The 7,089-nt window shown below is 45.0% G+C and overlaps 1 long non-coding RNA gene across 1 annotated transcript in view; it reads right to left on the bottom strand.

Moving 5' to 3' along the window:
* Positions 1–533, bottom strand: part of LOC113456059 — a 56,682-nt gene extending 56,149 nt beyond the window's left edge. Inside the window, exon 1 of the long non-coding RNA XR_003376928.1 lies at positions 246–533. This is a non-coding gene — a long non-coding RNA (uncharacterized LOC113456059). The remainder of the gene's footprint in view (positions 1–245) is intronic.
* Positions 534–7,089: the final 6,556 nt, after the last annotated feature.

Raw genomic sequence — 7,089 nt, 5'->3', positions numbered from 1 at the left:
AAAAAAAAAAAAAAAAAAAAAAAAAAAAAAAAAAACCTGTTTACAGAGACAGGGAATGAGAGACTAGCAAGCTTTCCTAACGAGAGGAAGTGCTACAAATCTTAGAGAGAGACTCAGGTCAGAATAGATCAAGGGTAGAGAAGGGCTAAGGAACCCCCTCGAACCCTGGGCACTTAGAGAAAAAAAAACTAACAAGGTTGAGGAGGAGAAAGGAAATGTGCAAAATAGCCAGCGAGGTGACCCACCGTCCTGCGTGCGCCTTGACTCTTGCCGAGGGGAGTAACAGCCACAGCAGTGACATCGGAGTTCTAGCGGGTCAGGTGCCACCTCTGCCCAGCGCTCTCGCCCTCCCCAGCAGGACAGAAAACCATGCCCGAGACAGAGAAGGAGCAAACTGGCGCCACCGCCAAGTCACAGGCCCCCATCAGCACCGGCTGGTCTCTGAAAGCCTTGGATCAAGGGTCCCATTCAAAGGCAACGAGGAAGCAGACAGTGGCAAATCAGACCCTGGCGGGCCTTCTGGAATAATTTAACTCCTCGCTTCAGCATTTAGATGGGGATAGCGAGAAACACAGGCGAGAGCTCCTTCACACCGAGGCGTGAGCATATGCCTGCGTCTCGGTGGATGTATTTTTAGACACGCTGTCGTGGGCAAGGCAGCCTGCGACAGCTTTTGCTTCCCAACGTGGGTGCCGCCTTCTCTGCAGCCTGAAAGCAGCTGAGGGAGTCCAGGGTAGCGATGCACATCTCTCGGCAAGCCGAAGGTCAGACAGGGGAACACCACCACCCCCCAGAAAGAAAAAAAAAAGGGAAGTCAGTAAGCCATTGTCCCTGTGCTCAGAAAGCATTCAAAACATTTTCAAGATGTGTTCTAGAATGAGGTCGTGCTCTGTGGCCGTGTGTGCACTTCCTGTCTTTGCGGGCTAAAAGCAGTAGCAGGATTCAGACACACCTTGAGAAAGAAAATTCAGGAATACACGCACCATAAGAGTGAAAACATTAGGCAGGACCTGTGTTGCTTATAACATGTACTAAGTTTGTAAATTCATCCAGACTATAGAACTGTATTATTCCAGAAGAGTAAGAGGCGAATGAGGCTTTGTGGCAGATTCAAATGTGCTCTTGAGATCTGGTTGTCTAACCTGAAATAACTAAAAAATAAACTCACATCTCATTAAAATGTAGTAAACACCAACACCTGGGCATTGCATTGTGAACTAAAGCAACAAGGTCGGGTGTGCTCTTAGCTGACCTGGAGATTCCTCCCCCACTGAGATATTTTAGAAGACTCCCTTTTATGAAATATGTATGTGGACATCCCCGACACATATAAAATTCTCTAGTGGATTTTATGGAAGAAATCTATGGAAGAGTCGGTTAAGCAATGAAAATAGCGAGCCAACCGTAAACAAGATCTCTCACTGCATGCCGGTCTCTGTCGTGTTTCATGTGTTCTCGTTCATGTGTAGAAGGAGTATGGAGAGGATGGAAACGGGCGAGGACCAGCTTGGGGCAGGCGCTGCCACAGCTAAAATTGCTTAAGACGTGAACAAAATGTCTGCCTTCCGCATTCGGGAGTCGGATTTGGGATTGGTTTATTTTTCTTCTTCTTCACTGTCGTATGTAGGTAATCAGCAGAGAGAGGGGTGCGGAATGGGTTACTTCCACTGCCACAGAGAAGCACTCCGAGTTTTGATTTTCCTTTAAGAGCAGAGGCAGTGTACAATTTCGCATTGTAAATCTCACAAGGCCTGAATAAAGCTCTCACAAGGACTGACAAAGAAAGAATAATTCACGTCCGACCAAAGGGCTCCTTTCAGACAGATCTGGGCCCAAATGCATGGAGAATCCGGAGTCCAACTCTCCATCACACTTTGCGGGGCTTTCAATTAACGACAGGGCAACTAGATCGATAGAATGTAATAAGAAAAGAGCTTTGCATTTCTGTAGCTATTAATTCGCTGAGTAACTCCAGCAGTAAAACGTGACTGGAAAGGAAAATCACTTCGGGAGATGGATGCTCTTAGCACACCAGGCAATGTCTCCCCCCAGTCCAAGAATGAGCGCTGCAGCTTCTCCCTTCCAACCAGTGTTGTTGGGATTGAGTGAGGGGCTTGTCCTATCAAAACTGAGTCTACCCTTTCATCAAAAGACCCTGCAATACACTAACAGGGGGGTATGGTCACATGGGCCTTTGCTCAGGATTTTGGTGCAGATACCCCGATGTGCTAGTCACAGCATGTGTGAATGGGAGAGGTGGTCATTGTTCTCTGCCTAGGAAGGCAACCCTGTGCCACCAGATCCCTGATCTTGGTTTTTAGTGGCAATCTGCAGAGAGCAAAGGCTGGAGAAAGGACAGACGAATGAGCATACTCACGAAGCTCTGCCACGGTCCGGAGGTCCACAAACAGTGAGGGATGTACCCTGGCAGCGCTGTGTCTCTGCCTGCTCCATATTTATCACCAGAGACAGACCAAGAGAAAGAGCACATTCTCCATGGCAGGGCAGCAAAGGACTGGTCTAGGGTGTCCCTGTAATCCTGGTGTTTAGACATTTAGTGTCACTAGGGCTTCAGAAATATCCAAAATATTAAGATGCATAAAAAGCACTATCCTTCTGCTAATTAGTCTTGCGAACCCTGAGTGACAATCAGATACCAAGCGGTCAGCCCTAAAAACAAACACACGCAACACCAAATGGACTGAGCCGGTTTCTCGTGCTTATCTATTTGTGCACACACATGCATATGCAGTAATAACTAAAGAAAAGGAGACTGCAATTGAGAGGAACTGGGAGCAATACAGCAGGGGTTGAAGTGAGGAGAGAAAAGGAAATGATGCAGTTGTATTTAATTTTAAAAAATGAGACACCTTAAAAATATAGTCTTACTGTAATGATTAAATGAGATAATATGCATAGAAAATTCTATAAACTGTTCAGCAGTTCTGCCCCAGGAAAGATTTGTCTCTACCTCTTGCATCCTGGGATTACAAGCAGAGCTCCAAAGTCCACTCAGCTTCCACATGGGTGTTGGGCATCCGATCGCCACTCCTCTCATTTACATGGCAGGCACTTTACACATTGGGCCATCTCAGCAAGCCCAGAAGCAGTTTTTAAAAACATTCTTTTTGTTACTTAGTCATGATAATTCTTAACTAATGAAATGAGACAATGGATAAGAGAGCTTAAGAGAATTGCTACAGAGTGTCAAGCTTTATTAAGACATCAGGCTCAGAGGCTGGAGAGATGGTTCAGCAGTTAAGAGTGTGTTGCTCTTCCAGAGGACCCCGGTTCAATTCCCAGTGCCCACATGAGGCAGCTCATGACTGCTTAGAACACCTGTTCCAACCTGATCAGAAGCCTCTTTTCCCTGCAGACACCTGCACTCACATGCACATACCCACATACATACTCATAATTTAAAATAAATCTTTAAAAGCGCCTTCATGTTAATGAACTATGCGTGGTTAATACAATATTTGGAGACTTGTAGAAATCACAAACAAACTAACAGCCTGCTTCCGTAGGTGTGGTAAATAAGAGTGCCATCTTCTCCCTTTAGAAGAAAATTATAATAGTTGCAAGAACAAGAACATTCACTCTGTGTCAGACGATCTAGAGAGTGTGAAGGGTTTCACTTCAACAACTATTTCATCCTCACAATATCCTCAAGACGTAAATGATGGTGTTATCACCAGTATTTGGCAGATACAAAAGTGAAGCACAGAGAGGTCAAGTGAGTTTCTCTAGGACACAAAGCAGGTGCATAACAGAGCCAAAGTCATACCCAGATAAATTGATACCAAAGTCCATGCTCTTTTTCTCTATAGATCTTCATCAGTCTGAACTTCAGAGCAAAATAGGACCAAAATGCCTAACAAGAAAATTGTGGGAGAAAAAGACGACCAATCTGCAGAGCTGAGTAAAGTCACACCCAGAAACAAAAGGGAGCAGAGAAACCTCATTCATTTGTGTAAGGAGAACAGCTCTGCCACAGAGTGAGACTATTCAAGGAAGGCTTAAAAATCTGATCTCAGCCCAGGGGGCAGGCATTCTGATGGCAAAACAGGAGTTGAAAACAGAAAGTCCCTTTTTCCATGAAAAATAACCTTTAAGACAGTAGGATGATGAGGCAAGAAATAGCTGGATCCAGATCCCCAGAAGAACACGTCTCAGTAGGATTAGTATCTGCCTTCATGATAACTATTGCTCAAATTCTTGTCTATGGACACTACCTGGGTAGCCAGGAAGAGTGGCTCACGCTGATAATTCTAGCATCCCACGGCAGGTGGGAGAATCAGTGTGTGACCAAGACCAGCCTGAACCTACATAGCAAGTTCCAGAATAGTCTACACTATATAAGACTTGTCTCATTAACGAAAGAATGAAGCATTTGGGGAAGCTTTGCAGGGCCTGTAGAATGTGTTGCCACTGGGATTCACCATCCAGACCCCCAGCAACACATGCAGTGTGCTTTTCAAGAGAAGCTGTGTGTACCAGCCTAGGCACCACGTGAGGAAAGAAGCCACTGCCCTTCTCTCTGCACCAGATATTTAAGGGAAACTAAAACAGAACATTTAGTCATAATTCAAATAATGCAGGTGCACACACTTTAGAGATGCCAATTACTTTTCTGAGTATAATAACACAGATCTGTTACCAAAAAATTAGGGGGACAGATACGAAAGCCAAACAAGCCAAACAGATGACAATTAAATCATCCATAATAATAGCTACAGATAGCCACTTCGGAATTGATGACTCCCTCCTCTTCCTTTGCATGTACAAATGTTTATCCCCATACCTATAAACATTGTTACAATAAATGGATCACAACAGCTAGTTTCTCTTCCTGATAGTTAAGTTCAAACACATGCTAACAACTACAGACTATTCTACATAACCAATATAACTTTCTTAGTCATTCCACCAATACTGGACTGCTTCCAAATCTTAGGTTACAAGTACAATTATTAAAGTCATTCTTTTAACTTAAGCTCATGACAGTTTTCTTTAGTAGAGATCAAAAGTGGGTTTATTAAATCAAAACACTTGCAGTGTATGTGTGTGTCTACTAAATAGGAAGTTTGGTCATTTTATGTAGTTATCAGATAGGGATTCCATGTCTCTGCAGTGTTTCCATTTCTGCTACTTATTAAGGGCAATGGTGAGTGAGGACAGTGGACTGACTGGTATTTTGAGAATCCATTGAGCACTTCTTCCGAGTTTACACCTTATCCATATCCTCTTTTTTATCATCTATGCTACATTAGTATTGTCTTTCTTATTGATTTATAAGATACCCTCATGTGTGTTTATGTATACCTTTTTCTATAGTCAGTCAATCACCATATAGACATTTCTTTTTAGAGAATGTGGGGGTGTAGACACATGTAAATGTAGGAATCTGTATGTTTGGGTTCCCGTGTATGTGTGTAGAGGCCAGGGGTTAGTATTAGGTGTCTTTCTTGATTGCTTACCACCTCAATTCTTCAGAGAGAGTCAGTACATCCAGACCTCATGAACTCATACAGACTAGCTGGACAGTGAGCTCCAAGAACCTGTTTGAATCCATCCCCATACTAGTGTTACAGACATGCACCAGGACACCCAGCTTTTCTATGTGGGTGCTGGGGATGCTAGCTCAGGTCCTCTAGTGCCACAGGCACCTTGCCAACTGCCATCTCCCCACCCAGCCCCACCACTTCTCCACCCCCAATAATTATTGTAAATACAGCAGTGATGTATATTTCTCCAAACCAATATGAGTCCTACATATTCCAATCAAAATCTGTGTTTAACTTTTCTGTAGAAAAAAAAAAAGAAAAAAGAAAAACCTTGAAAACATTTTCTGCTTCTCTTTGTCACATGGAGTGAATGATCCTGTGATCAGAGTTAGAGGCCAGCATTTCCTGTTTTGAAGGTTGGTAGACGAGTTTTGAGGACTAAAGGTTGGTAGAGTGGTTTTGAGGATTTCAGATGTGATCAGACTGAGGAAGAAACTTGCTGGGTCTGCACAGGATTGGCCAGGCTGACAAAGGGACTAGAATTGATTGAGACTAAACAACCCTCTTCAAGGACATCAGAAAAGTCAGGAGTCATGGGGGCTAATCAAATAAGACCTTGTAGGAATAGTTGGGGCCCAAACGCTGACAAGAGCACTTACGAATTGGACTTTGGAGAGATCAGGCCCTTGCTTGAGCCAATCTCTACAGAAATGGGTGAAACCAGGGGCCGAAGCACACCGACAAGGAGGAAGGTCACAAGTACGGAGAGGGAAGAGCAGAGCTCAGGGCCCGTCTTCCTGATGGCCGGCACGTGGACAGTACGTGCCAACAGACTTGGTGAAGGTAAGGGAAGATGGACGCACTTGGCCTCTCATTTCTGAAAGCAGCTTCGGTACCTATTCCCCTCACACCTGGCGCTCTGGTCACGGAGAGAGTCTCCTTGGACAGTTGCAGAGTCCCTCATTTTTCACTGGCACAAAAGTGGAATTCAGGCTGCAGTAGGCATTCCTGCTTCACTCACCCTCTTCCTTTGCTGCAGTGGCAGGAACTGGTTCGAACAAAGACTGAGAACAGAAACCATCTACTCACTACCCAGGCACAAGCAGGGGAAGTAGGGTGGAACAAAGCCACTGCACCACTCTGTCCCACGGGCTCAATGGGAGCACATAAGGGGATGATGGAGAGTGGCGAGAAACAGCAATTGGAGCAAGCTGGTGGACGCTTGAGTTGCGCAATGGCTCTGTGCTCTTCAGTACATTCCCTCACCCCTCTGAGCCTCAATGTCATCTCCTATACTGTGGGCATAGTCATTGCAATCACCTCACGGTAACTTAGATGTTTAAGGACTACATAGGGATCCTGAGGCTGTAAAACAGCTCAAACAATATCAAATCAGGCCCGATGGCAGAACAGAGAGCCTAAACTCAAGCTCAGACCCCAGGTCTACCACTGTTGGTCCTGTCACTTTGTTCTCTATTAAATGTTGCTACAGCCGGGCGGTGGTGGCGCACGCCTTTAATCCCAGCACTTGGGAGGCAGAGGCAGGCGGATCTCTGTGAGTTCGAGACCAGCCTGGTCTACA

The sequence above is a fragment of the Microtus ochrogaster genome, chromosome 5 (assembly GCF_000317375.1).
Source record: "Microtus ochrogaster isolate Prairie Vole_2 chromosome 5, MicOch1.0, whole genome shotgun sequence".
NCBI lineage: Eukaryota > Metazoa > Chordata > Mammalia > Rodentia > Cricetidae > Microtus > Microtus ochrogaster.
Note: the sequence above shows the minus strand (reverse complement) of the source record. Positions and strands in the feature narration are given on the sequence as shown.